This window comes from Ambystoma mexicanum, chromosome 9 (genome assembly GCF_040938575.1).
Source record: "Ambystoma mexicanum isolate Mex_15411 chromosome 9, UKY_AmexF1_1, whole genome shotgun sequence".
NCBI lineage: Eukaryota > Metazoa > Chordata > Amphibia > Caudata > Ambystomatidae > Ambystoma > Ambystoma mexicanum.
The window spans coordinates 872,747,887-872,762,785 of NC_090931.1; the positions used below are offsets into that span (position 1 = coordinate 872,747,887).

General features: G+C 43.5%; 1 protein-coding gene across 1 annotated transcript in view; it reads left to right on the forward strand.

Annotated features, from left to right (window-relative positions):
* The first annotated feature begins 409 nt into the window (after positions 1 to 409).
* Positions 410 to 14,899, forward strand: part of RAB17 (RAB17, member RAS oncogene family) — a 138,909-nt gene continuing 124,419 nt past the window's right edge. The window contains exon 1 of the mRNA XM_069615979.1: positions 410 to 682. The gene's annotated coding sequence lies outside the window, so the exon portion shown is untranslated. The remainder of the gene's footprint in view (positions 683 to 14,899) is intronic.

Sequence of the window (14,899 nt, forward strand, 5' to 3'; positions counted from 1 at the left end):
CTTCTTCAAATGGACGCAAACACGTGACCCCAATCCTGAAATGTTTGGTTGAAGCAAAGCCCCACTTGCGTGTCTCTATGCAAATGCTTGTGCATTTATTATAATAAAACAATATATAGTCGAACTCTGACCTATTGTCTTTCTCAATGTTCATTTGAAATGGGGTCTGCGTATCTCCCCGTCTGCATTGTATCCTGTGCACGCATAGCTCGCAAACAGGATCAGACCAGAAGTTGGCTTATATGTGTAATGTTTAAAGCACTCGTGGGGAGATGTGGACCGAGGCCGGGCAGTACCAAATCCCCCTTTTTGCTTTCGCTTGTCTGCAGGTTGCGGGACTTTCCGGATGTGTTTGTGTGCCAGCCTAGCAAGGTCCCTTACTTTCTCTTTCACTCTCTGCTGACGGGCATTCTCTCCACCCCTGACAATGCCGGGGTACTTTCCTGGAGCACCCTATGACCAGGGCTGCTCGAGATGCTGCAAGGCAGATGCCACGACTCAGACTCAGTCCAGGGGGTCAGCCTTTGATCCACATTTAACTGTTCATCACCCCACCCCCCCTCCCAGAGGTCGACCGGGTAACTCACCTTTCAAGCCAGAAGTCTGCTCTTGATCTCCAAGTAACAGCCCCACAAGCATGACAGGCGCAGCGATGGTTTGTGCTCCTTCATATAAGAACTCGGTGAGTGTGACGAAAGCTCCAGCTGCTGCAGGGAGGTGGGAGGCAGAGGGACTGGACAAACACACATTGGCAAAGCCAATAGTTCTGGTGTTTACTGTTGTTCTTTGCATTTAGCATTTATGGGTACCAGGGTGCAAGCAGGAGGGGGCAAGGTTTTGAAGGAGGATGTGATAAGGGGCACAGGTGTGCAAGAGAATGAGAAGGAAGGAGAATAGAGCAATGTCTTAATATGAAATAACTGTAGCTGGGAAGTGGAAAGGCAGGCGCCTGATTAGCTTTTTATAAAGCTTCTGATTGGAGCAAATATTGTTAGGGAACTTCTCATTGGGCAGTACCCTTTGCTATGCCAACCAGATATTCTAATTTCAGAACACTCATTCCCCCCCCCCCCCCGCTCTCTCTCTCTCTTCTGTAACAATGGTTTCTGTGATTGTGTGGCACAAGTGCAACATTATGAAGTAACATGCATTGTATTATAGAACAGCCTTTTTTCCTACTTTCCCCAGGCAAGGCTCTGCAGTCACCACCCAACCACAGGTCAAGCTCTGGAGGCAAACACCCCACACTGGGGTTACTAATACTGGACTACTTATCACCCTATATGTAAAGTGGAACGGTTTATAAGTGATGGCATCAGTTAAGTAACTGTTGCTTTGGGCAAGACTTCTTTAAGTTTGGCTGAAGAAGGGGCATTTTTATGCTGAAAGCACGCACAATCTAGCAGTCAGCCAGCAAAATAATAAGCCTTTTTCTAAAATAATTCAAATATGTCATATGTGGGGATGTGGGATGATAGGTTGCTAGCCTGGAGACTGGAGAGGGTTTCTGCCCTGGTCCTGTGAGGAGAGGGCAAGTGAGTGATGATGATGATTTGCTGGGGATGTGGGATGATAGGTTGCTAGCCTGGAGACTGGAGTGGGTGTCTGCCCTGGTCCTGTGAGGAAAGGGCAAGTGAGTGATGATGATGATTTGCCAGGGATGTGGGATGATAGGTTGCTAGCCTGGAGACTGCAGAGGGTTTCTGCCCTGGTCCTGTGAGGAGAGGGCAAGTGAGTGATGATGACGATTTGCCGGGGATGCGGGATGATAGGTTGCTAGCGTGGAGACTGGAGAGGGTTTCTGCCCTGGTCCTGTGAGGAGAGGGCAAGTGAGTGATGATGATGATTTGACGGGGATGTGTGATGATAGGTTGCTAGCCTGGAGACTGGAGTGAGTGATGATGATGATTTGCCAGGGATGTGGGAAGAGATGCTGCTGGCCTGGAGAGGTGGTTTACCCTGCTCCTGACCCTCTGCTGACCTTGTAAACATTTGGAGACCTGTGAAAATGCTGCTATACAGAGGATCTGCTACTTTGGCACTATAGGGAAATCCTGCAGTAAAGGCTCTATGTGTGGTGTGGCCCCCGGGGCCTGACGACCTTGGGGCCATAGCAGGAGATATGCATATGTGGCAGACCTTATGCATTTATAATAATTACAAGCATTGCTTGGAGGTGTATTTCTTTTGGTGGGATAGATAGCCCTCGGCTGTGGCTTTTGAATTAAAAACATTTTGATAGTTTGGACAAAGTGGCCCGATAAATACACCATAAAAATAATGCTGTAGGGGGCGTGGCTTGGCACCGAGGCAAGATGGCAGCCTAGGACAGCGGCTCCACCTCACATTTTATATATAATAGCATTAGGTCAACTCTAACGTCGTTTTACTTACCTTTTTCTCCTTCTTGAGCTCTGCCGACACTCCGCTTCCACCTGTTGGTCTTCTTTCGCGGCGCCGGCGTTTAGAACGGCTTCACACGCGACAGGCTCCACTCTCCAACTTCCGCATCGGACGCATACAGGAACGAGGAGAGACGCAGCGGTGTTGCATCAGCTGACTCCCCGGTCTGTGCCCTAAAGTACAACGCTTCCTCACGAGTGCGCCACCAGCTGGACTCCAAGAAAACCAGTAAACAAATAACAGTAAGGAATAATAATTATAAAAGCGAACTGTTTACATTATGATTATTTATACTGAAGAAAAAAGATATATTTAAAAAAATAAATAAAAATAAAAATAAAAATAAGAAGAGAGAATAAGTCAGATTAATAAGAGAGGATATTTTAGTCTTACACCTCAAAAAGGAGTCTGCAAGGACAGTGAACGGGCTTTTAAGCCACATTTCAAAGGCAAACCAAGTTTTAAAACCATAATACTGAACAAGCTATTAAGTCTTCCTTCTGCAAATACTAAGCGCTGCTTTTAAATTTCACACCACTGCCATGCCTCATTGCTGCAACCTTCCAATATTGTATTAATTGACTGGCTTATAATCATCCAACTGCTGTACTCTACAGCCCCACGGACTTAAACCTCTATATTTGGATAACAGCCTTACACAATATATCAAACTTAATCTGCAGTAGTATATGCCTTACTATTCTGGGTATTTCCATTTTATGGTCTATCTAGCACAGAGTAAAGCCTAAGAATAATATGGAAGTAATAATTATATACTACTAGTCAGCATAAAGATCTTCTACAAAGAATTAGACGCCATAACAATTTATATCTATCAACTTCGGCACAAATATGGCAACCAGCAAAACCAACCAAAAAAATGGCTCCTCTATCAAAGACGCTACCGCCTCCTTAACTACTCTGAAAAGACCCAAAAGTGACTCACCACCTCCAAGTGGAATCTCAGACCCAGCTATTGAAACCATTCTTGCTGAAATCAGGGCACTTAAACCCTTAATGGAAACCACAAATATTAAGTTACAGCAACTTGATGAAAGGTGGATGGGAGTTAACAACAGAGTAGAAGAGGCAGAGAAAAGAATTGGCGCGCTTGAAGATCTATCGCCTAAGGTAGCACAAATGGAGAAATCCATTAAAGAACTTCAAAAGCATAATGAAGATTTGGAAAATCGAAGTAGGCGCAATAACCTACGCATCTCTGGCCTTCCTGAAGGAGCTGAGGGCACGCACCCTATTGTCTTCCTACAAAAATTCTTACCGGCCATACTACATTTGCCTTTGGAAACTACTTTTAACATACAACGAGCCCATAGGATTGGCCAACCCTCAGTCTCTCCCTCATCTCGTCAGCCACCAAGAACGCTAATAATTTACCTTTTGGAATACTCTCAACTGCAACTTATCATCTCCACAGTTAAAGAACGTAAATCTCTAATCTGGCATGGCAGTAAGCTATATATCTCACAGGATGTTGCTAGAAGTACAGCACAAAGAAGAAAAGTCTTTCTGGCATTCCGGCCTGCTCTTAAACAACTTAATGTCCGATATGGCTTATTCCATCCTTGCTCCTTTAAAGTCACATACGAAGGACGCTCTGCAGTCTTTGATGATCCCGCGGATTTAAGGCTCTTCATACAATCCATCAAAAATGAAAATATGGACACCTCTTCTCCAGCGGCGGCCTCAACTTCATCTACTACTTGAAACTGGATCTCCATCACTTGACTTCTATACTCATAAGTATCTAATTACCTAATGCTATGATTTTACTTTGATAATTACTATGTGGCGTGGGCGCTCTTTTGGGTCCATCTTCCACAGGTAGTCGCTTTTTCCTAGTTAGCGACGCGGTAGGCGTTTCCTATCCCCTATACATATCTCCCGTTAACTCCTTATCCCATGTCCTGTTTGATCTCTAAAATCATTCATTCGTCATGGTATACTACCCGTCAAGGTGTGATCAAACCCCTCTCTCCACTCCCTGACCCCCAATGTATCTTCCTTCTGTACAAATATTGGTGTAAACATAATTTCAATTGAATGACAATGGTATATGCTTATTTTTGTACGATATCTATAAGGTGCATGAATATCAAATCTCCTCCAGCTAGATGATCTTTAAATGCATAACATGGAATATTAAGGGTTGCAAGAATCCAATGAAAAGATGTAAAGTATTATCTCACTTGAATAAATTTAAACCAACAATAGCTTGTCTACAAGAGACACACTTATCCCTCAAAGAAACAATGAAACTCAAGTCTCTTTGGGTGAAGGAGGTTGTTGCTAGCCCAGCTTTATCCAAGAAAAATGGTGTCGCTATACTTATTAGTAAAAAACAACCCTACAAAATCCTTGCCCAAGATGCAGATACAAATGGCAGATGGGTTTGGGTAAAACTGCAAATTGACACGACACAAGTATCAATTCTCAATATTTACTGACCTACACTACCAGATCCCTCCTTTTGGAATAATATCAAACAAATGATTTTCAAAAATGACTTCATCAACCTGATAATGTGTGGCGATGTCAATCAGGTTCTTGACCCTTTTTTGGATCGAAAATCCAGCTGCATATTTAAACCCAACAAAACTCACAAATCCTTTATAAAATGTCTAGGAGAAACAGGACTAATTGATTCGTGGAGGATATCTCATCCTTCACATTTGGATTATACCTTCCATTCTCCCCCACACAACACATTGTCACGTATTGATTATATTTTTGCTACAAAGACTCTATCTGGATCCATTATAGACTCCAAGATAGCCAATATCATTATTTCTGACCACGCTCTAGTCATCACTTCCTTCTCCCTTACAGATATGAACAAAGGTTCTCCCAGATGGAAACTTAACAATTTTCTTTTAAATGATCCTAAATCTATTCAATCCATCAATACTTTCATTCAACAATACTTTAACGAAAACCAAGATCAAGATACCTCCACTGTCAATAATTGGGATGCTTTCAAAGCAGCCCTTCGTGGTCACATAATGGCCCTGTCAGGCAAGAATAAAAAAATCAGGAAAAAATATCTTGATGATCTTTATTCTAAACTCACTATTGCAGAACAACACTATTATACTGACACTAACTCAGCTAATCTACGACAAGTCATTAAGATACGCTTTGAAATCAATAAAGAAATTACTGAGTTAGCTGCAGGTACCATTCTTAAATATAAAACTAAGATCTATCAAACTTCTAATAAAGCAGGTCAAATGCTAGCCTCTTATTTAAAAACCCAAAAAAAAAGTTCAAGTCTCTCACATTCAAGATAAATTGGGCAAGATGCATCATAGGTCTGATGAAATATTGGAATGCTTTAGAAAATTTTATACGGATCTATATACTCCAGAATGTGCTATTCCTAGAGAAAACATTGATTCCTTTTTGAATAACATCAGTAGAACCACCTACCCTGAAATTGATCTATCTCATCTAGAAAAAGACATCACTTCTATTGAGATTACTAAAGCCATCCATGGCCACGGAAAAGGTAAAGCACCAGGCCCTGATGGACTATCCACAGAATTCTACAACACATTCTCTCAATCCTTAACATCTAAGCTCAAAAAACTTTTTTCATATTTCATCTCACAAAAATGTTCCTCCGGATCCTTTTCTGAAGCGTTTCTTATCATTTTTCCAAAACCTGACAAGGACCCTACTCTTCCTAGCAACTATCGACCCATTTCCCTTATCAATATTGAAAGCACATTTTTTGCCAAAATACTTGCCAATAGAATTGAATCCTCACTCCCAAGTCTAGTTAAACCAGACCAAACAGGTTATGTAAAAGGACGTAATATATCCTCTAATGCAAGACTCCTACTAAACGCCATCAACCTTGCAGCCAATGAAAAAAAAGACACTCAAGGCTATGCGGCCATTGCATTAGATGCGGAAAAAGCTTTCGATCGTGTTGACTGGAATTTTATGTTTCAAACTCTACGCTGGCATGGGTGTGGTGAAAAATTTATTTCACTGGTCAAACTGCTTTATTCTGCCCCCAAATCGGCTATTTACTTAAATGGTCAAACTTCCTCCTCCTTTCCCTTACTAGGAGGAACGCGTCAAGGTTGCCCCTTCTCACCATTACTATATATCCTCTCTCTTGAACCACTTCTAGAATTAATAAGATCTAACAAAAACATCCCGGGAATTCAAGTCGGTGCTTCAATAAATAAAATAGCTGCATATGCAGATGATATTCTTATATTAATTAAAAACCCCAAACTTCACATTCCCAACCTCTTGAGTGTTTTATCGCAATTTGGTCAGGTCTCAGGATATAAATTAAATACGCAGAAATCAGAAATTATGCCCCTAAATCCATACTGCCTTAAACATGATATTGTCACTTTTGGCCTCAAATGGTACAGTAGCTCTGTCAAATATTTAGGTCTTCGTTTTGCCCCAACTATCCCTAATACGATCAAACTCAATACTGAAACACTACTGGTCACCCTCAAGGATGTAACTTCCAAATGGTCTCCACTATACCTCTCCTGGTGGGGGCGCTTAGATACTATCAAGATGATGCTTACTCCCATAATACTATTCTATTTGCAACTTCTCTCCGTCCCATTATCCCTTTCCTTTTTCAAATCCATTTACTCTATACTACTTAGTTTTCTATGGGGAAAAGGAAAAAGTAAGAGGATTGCTCTGACGAAACTGAACGCCCCATATGATATGGGGGGAGTTAGATTCCCTGACTTTAAATTATATCACCATGCATTTCTTATAAAACAATCTCGTCAATGGTTCATGGATCCTATATCCGCTGATATCCCGACCTGGTGTACATTAGAAAAACAAGTAGTTTTACCACACGACATCACAGACTATATATACATTTTTAAACATTCGTCTAAAAAGATTTTAGACCCTATTAAAGCTTCAATCTCAGCTCTACAAACCTTTCTTTTTCCTCACACTATAACTCCTTGTAAGCATCTTTCCCCACTATTATGGCATAATAAGAACATAGTAATGTTCCTCAACCGCAAAACATGGATTCAAAAGGGTATCAGATTCATCCAACACATTATAGATGACCCGTATGTCCTTTCCTTCCAGCAATTCTATACCACTTTTAACATTCCTAAGAAGGACTTTCAATTTTATAACAACTTAATTAATTCCTGCCTTGATGCACTTGCCCAATTTTCCAATGACATTCTTACTCCAGATGCCCTTAGACTAATGCACCTTACCATAGTTGGTGAAGTTCGAGCCTCTAAAATTTACAATATGCTCACCTCAACTTTTAAGATTTGCCCTATACGTCTGAAATGGGAACTTGATTTGGGCTTCATGTTTGAAGATGAAATATGGCATCGTCTGTTTGCTAAAATCAAACAAATATCGGTATCAGCAAATATTTCACAACACTATTATTTCTTCATGCACAGAGCATTCATTACTCCGGCCAAATTGGTTAAGTCTAATCCGAATTATAATGCTAAATGTTGGTCATGTGGCATATCTCCCGCCACGTATATGCATATGTTTTTTGAATGTTCATTTACTGTTAAATTTTGGCAGGAAATTTGGAAGCTTCTTAAGTGTATCTTCTGTGTTGATGTGCCCTTTTCCTTTGTTAACATATTTTTAGGAAGTATAGCCATTACAACTTATTTCCCATCTGACTCTGCAAGACTTTATGATTTATTCATCTGTATAGCTTTAAAATGCATTACTGCTAACTGGAAAGACTCTAGTTTGCTTTCTACCAAAATCTGGTGGAATACCATTTGTAACACTCATAAACTGGAGATGTGCATGGCCAATAATCATAACACAATTCCTAAATATAATGCTAAATGGTATTACTTCACCAGGTATCTTAACTGTTTTAATGCAACTGCTCATGGTACATGAATCTACACCCTTATATTTGCATCATTATCCATATTTCCATACTCATTTAGAAATGATAGAACTTAATAATGTTTGAAATGATTAGTTTATTTTGATGAAATAATCCAATATACCCATTCTCCCCCCATCCTCTACCCTCCTGATCCTTGTATGTCTCTAGTCTGTCTCCCTGTACGTCTCCCCCCTAATCTCTATTTTCACTACATATAAGTCACTCTTTGCAGACTTGTGCTATTATTAATTTTATACTACTTGTTATATTAATGCGGTTTATATCTACTATAGTTCATATTATATTTGTAAGTGATTTTAACAAATGATTCAGCTTTATAGAAATACTATTACAAGTGACCAAAATCACTTACTATGTCATTTCTTTGTGGTTCTTGTTTTATTCAAAGTCTGTAACTTGTCGATATCTGTATCAAAATCAATATTTTAACAATAAAAATCATTAAAATAAAAAAAAATAATAATGCTGTAGGCCACGGGCCCCCCAAACATCATGTTGAAATGGACCTCAACGAGTCTCGATACATCTTCAGCCGGGCCTGCCAACCGGCCCGAGGACCTGCATGTAACCACCATGTTGATGGTCGGGTCTTACATGTTTCCATTTTGTTCATACAATTAAAAGGCGTAAACAATTGTTTCTCCAACTTTCTGTATTAGATTCCCAGCGTGTGTGTAAGGGGCCATTGTTGGCTCTCTTTTACTACACCTACATGAGCCCCCCCCCCTGCTCCTACCTGTGAACTGTCTGCTTGTGCTGACTCATGTGTTGCCTCCAGGTCTAGGAGGTAGCAATGATGCCCCTGACCACAAACTGAATTAGCAGGTTAACTGTGGTTTTATTATACAATGCTTAAATCGCAAGGTTGTGTACATAAGTTAAGTATTTTAATTGCAAGCTTGGTTAGACTGGAGTGGTTTAACATCAGCATGCATTAGGCAGCATGTAAAAGGACACAGTTTAACTGTAAGAAAGTGAAAGCATAGTCTCGTGGTTTCGTTTTCTCTCTGGTGTGCTAAATACAATGGGCCTGATTTAAAAAGCGTTTTGGAATAGGGTGTTCCCCAGTGTAAAACGAAAGGGAGTGTCTTGTTAAAAGAAACCTTGTCTGGAATTTGCATTGTGGTTTCCCTGTCTGCTTTTGAAGTCAAAATGCTTAGAATGCATTCAATATAGGTAGTTATTGACTGTGCTCTCAAGGGAGGTCGTTTGCAGAAAAAAAAATTATCACACCGAAGCATTTTAGAGTCCAGAGAATGGTGCAAGAGCAAAGCGGAGCCAGCCAGCAGCTCCCAGACACTCCAGCACAAGCCTCCATGTCACTTCAAATGCACACCAGCGACGACTCGCCCGGGTCGCGCCTGTCAAAGGCCACAGGCCCCGGGCCGCCACGTAGTAAGGCACGATGGAGGGCATGGGGGATAGGCGCAGAGGAGGTGCCCACACAGCGGGAGGGCAGCCGTGAGGCGCCTCCACGTAGGGTCGTCATGGAAACATGGGCAAACAGAAACCAGGAAGGTAAGAAGAAAAACAGTGGGGGGCAAGGGGAGGGCCGGCCCACACTAGAATAACAAAAGAAGAGGGGGGATATAAGCAGCCTCTAGGTGAGGTAAGGCACAACCAAAAGAAAGCACACCCACCTCGGGTACAGCTTTCTGGAGGAAGAAGGACCACGGTGTAATTTTCCCATCCGACCCGCCCTAAGAAAGGAAGTAGGAGGAGGGCGCAGAACGCCGAGTAGCAAGCTCGGTACTCGGCATAAAAGTCGTAAGCAGCGGCGGCACATGTCCAAGGAGAGAATGCCAATAGGACGGAAAGACTTGCCAACGGAAGCGAGGTATCACTCACCTGGACACGGTGTGCCCAAAAGCACACCTGTTTTTTATCTTTTGGTTTGTTTATGATTATGAGTAAGAAATAAATGCCTACGGCCAAAAATTATGTTTCACTCTCAAAATGGTATGTAAAGTTATTCCAGGGTAAGGGGTACGAATTCAAGCCCGGGGGCCCACACTACTCAGCCTAACATAACAAGCATACACCAGCCCGAAGTAAACACCTGTGCGCGCTGCACACCATTAAAACAGAGCTCCCACACACGGGCGCCAACAACCCAGTCTGCAGAGGCCTGTTGGAAAAGAAACCTGCCAAAAGACTCAGCCAAAGACACTGTACCCTGAATTTCACTAGTAGAGATCTTCAGCTGTCAGATCGACTGACCACCCACAAGAATCCCTGAGGCTGGAGCCAAATACCCCAAAGTATGTACCCACAGAAATACCCTTGTCGCCATTCAGTACAAATACCCTGCACCCAATACACCTGTCTGCAGTCCCATTACAGATCCTTGCACTGCTATTCTGCAGCCCAATACCCAGCCCTGTACCCCATTACACCTGTCCGGCATATCAGGCACCCCACTTTGCACCCTAATGTACCTGTTTGGCATCTTAGTGCAACTGCCCTGCACTGCTACATTGCAGCGCAATTGCCCTGCTCTACACCCGAACGGAACTGCCATACACACAAATTCTGCCCAATAGGGTCTCCATGCACCCAAATACTGCAATCCACCCCGATGTAGTTCTGCCGCACCACAGGGCCTATGCCTTGCACCCTAATACAGAAGCCCTGCACTCCAAAGTAACTACCCTGACGTAAAGTAATTTGCCCTGCACATCAAGTCAGCTGTTCTGTACCCAATACGTCGGCGTGCATTCGCAAATGGGCCAACACAGCGTATCCTTCTGCACCATGAATATGCCTGCGGTGCTTCGATCCAACACCAGAGACATTCATGCATCCCGAATCATGCCGGGATACTGCGTTCAAACACACTACAAGGTGTTGTGTAGCAGTCCAAACCCACTACTGTAACCCAATACCCATCACAAGTCATATTCTCCTGCACCCCAATCCAACACTAATGTGACCATCCAACATCCTAACATAAAACACCATTTGAGACAGCCAAGCCATCCCCAAAATATTTATCCAACAACCCAGCAAGAGCCACCCTACTGGACCGGTGAACACTGAATACTTCCTCATTATTACAAGCCAACATCCAGCACAAAACATACCCCTGCGCCACACTTAAGAAATGCTATAAAACACCAAATCCAACCTGGCTACATCAATCCAGCATGCTTCAGAAACCATACTGCATCACCCTTAATGCAGCACGAAAAGACACTCCTCCACACCCAATAACATCCAACCATAGATATTTAACAACTCTGCTTGACATGCTCCTGAAACACAATCCGACCACATCAATGCTATCTAGCACTGCAGCCCATAATCCAGACTCTGGCGCCAGTATCACAATATCACCCTCAATCCAACCCAAACATGGTATTCAACACTACAATACATATCCCTGTATCTCACACACAACACCAAACATGGCACCAACACCAGCAGACATACCACTTAAACCTCAAAAAGATCTCTAAACACTCCCCTCAAACCGCTATCACACATTATAAAAGCTCTGGCTTTGCGCATCTACAGAAATGCTTCAACACACGCAAACCCAGCCCGTGCAGCTCTCTAAAACCCCTCACAAGCGGTCAGCCTGTGGATCCCAATCCGCTCCTAGAGAGACCATCAGGCACCACTTACTGCCATGGCGGAAGCAACCCTCAAATGCCCCCCTCCCTAGCTGCCCCTGTCTTCAGTTCCCTCTGCCACCCCTGGCTCCCTGGTGTGCATCGGAGTCCGGTCCCAGGGCAGAGGTGTAGCTTTAGAGGACAATGCGAGCAGTAGGAGCCGGGAGCTGAGCGGGACAGGGGCCATCGCTGTGGTGCTACAGAGACTCGGAAATCTCTCTGTTCAGAATCAGAGGTACGAGCACCTCGTGGACAGTCCAGGGCCCGGAGCTCCAGAGAGGACTCGGGGCTTCATGCAGAGACATGCAACCTAAAAACAAACACACACGCGCTAGGGTGGTTAACTTTGTGAGATCATTTGCCGGACACAAGGCGGTGATGACGTCACGGCATCATTCACCAGGCAGAATCAATATTCTTGTTCACAGATTAGCTGCCACTTGCCAACCACTGTTATTCCAACAAACACCACCTCTCATACTCTCCAGGCGAGCAAGACGCCATTCTTCACCTCCCACCGAGAAATAGCATACAGAGCAAAACTCAACAATAACTCCAAAAAACAAAACACTCCAACACTTTGCACCCGGAGCCCGAAAAGGATAACACAGCAGACATTTACAGCACAGTTCCAATCACAAATTCACAGAGCAAGACCAACAACGACCCCTAAAGAAACAAACAAGATGGCTGCCCTCGCCCAGTCATGAGAAGGGAGGCCTACATCTCAAAAATAGATCACTCCACGTTGATAGTCACACAGACATGTGACACGTGACAGTACTCCTAATTGAGAGAAAAGACGCAAAAGAAGTCACTTTCGGATTCCACCCACGTAGTACAACATTAATGAACACTTTGTGCGTTGGGAATTGTATGCCACAGCATTTCCATTTTCCATGCCAAACACAAAGACTGCTTCTTGGAACCCCTTTCTTCTTTTAGCAATTGTTTTGGCGTTATTTGGTGAGGCACCAAAACCAAACGGGCCATGTGGGGTAGTTTAGCTAAGCATGTTATGCTTCCATGGCGGGACCCCTGTACCACACTATGCCAGTGCTGGGTGAAAGCACAGACTTGTGTTTTAAGAATGTATCTAACTTTTCGTGGTTGCTAAGCAATCACTGAAAAGTTACAGAACTCTTAAAGCACCAGCCCCAGTGGCACCCGCAGCCCAGGAGGTAGCCATGGAGTTTCTGTTTTTTATTTTCGCCCGTTTATTTGTTTTACGTCCGTTTATCTTTGTTCATCCTTTTTACGTTTTTTAAATTGTTTTCATCACCAGGGCAGGGGTCGCAGCTGCGACACCTAGCTGCACCCAAATGATGTCCCTGTGTGAGTGGTGGAGAGAGGAGGATATGATATTGCATTTTTAACGTGCCTATACACAAGTGTTTCAAGGCGCGATGAGGCAAGGAAGGGCGAACAGAGGGAGCACAGAGACACCGATCTTACTAGGCCAAGTGACATTGAGATTGCACAAGTGCAGGGAAGGGGGAGGGCGCTGCTTTCCCCAGAACAGGCTGCAGAAGTTTAGTCCTTTAAGTTGCGATAAAGTGAAATGAAAGGCTTTCATTTTCACCTTGCAACATAGATGAGTACTTGGCACTCCCTTTCAGGCGTTGAGAAGTGCAGGTACTCAAATGTTCAGAAATAAGTAGTGCAGGTACTGAGGGGCGGGTAGGACCGGCCCATTTAAAGCACTGGTAATATGGTGGAGTCCGACGAGGGAGCATCTTCCATTGGCAGTGTGCCCCGTTGCAACTCAGGCCCTGGACTGACTGTATTGGTTTTTGAACTTGCTGTGTTGTGCTATTGCAAAGTAGCATAAGACTTTCAAGGTTTCCAAGTTGTGGTCCGGCTTTAACAATTTCAAGCAGAGCTTGGCAGCCTAATTCCGGGTCCTCCACTGTGACTGTAACACTACTTTTATGGATCACACTGAGCTGCCTTGGGTGCAAAAGGAGCAATGGTTTGATGATTTAGACCGGTGGTTGATCTGAAGGGCCAAGAGGACGCTTTTGAACATCGCCAGTTGGAAATGGCTACATTTTAGAACACCACCTTTTGGCTGGAAGAAAAAATGTTTGGCATCAAACCAGATGTCGAGTTTCTTTACTTTCCCCATCAGTGAAGGTCCAGTTGGAAGTAGAGGCACTTTATGCTGAGGTGAACGCTCCCTACCAGATCATTTCTAAGTTTGTTTGTGAACTTGCACTTTGTTCATGCACTTTTCATCAACTTGACTTTGGCAGATTTGTTTAAACAGGTGGAGGGAAGGTGCCCCCCAAACCGCCCCTCAATCCTCAGGGACGGCGTCAGGGCTTTTCAACTCTTTCAAATGAAAGTGGCTGGTCTCAATCCTCGTAGGGGCGCAACTGCCCTCATGTTGCCAGCCAGCAGTTTTATAGCATGGAAATACATTTCTTTATATATTTCGTTTGTGGGTGGAGGGGGCTCTAAATGTGCGCTTTGCAGTGCTCGCCCTAAAAGCTGCATTTGCGAAGGGCCATCGGGGTATACAAAAGTGTTATCAACTCTTTAACATGGGCTCCGCCACTTTAGCCCCTTGCTGGCAAATAAAGCCTTGTAGCTTTTCAGTGGCCATTTAGGGTTTCAGGCTCCCTGCTGGCTGTTAACCTTATCTGTGTCGCCATTGTAATGTATGAACCCCACGGGTGCCCCAGACTGTTTTCTCTCTAAGCAAGTGAGGCCCCCACAACCACCATGTTGAAATGGGCCCCCACACTTCTTCAGCCGGGTCTGCCAATCCTGCCACCTCTTACCCCCCACATACACATAAACATATACAGAAATAAAAAATGTGGTCAAAGTGACATCGAGGAAAAGTGCACGAACAAAGTACACACAATTAAATGAATGACGAGAAACAAATGTGTTATGCACCAAATCTGATGCTATGTGTGTATGTGTGTGAAGGCGCATGCACTCA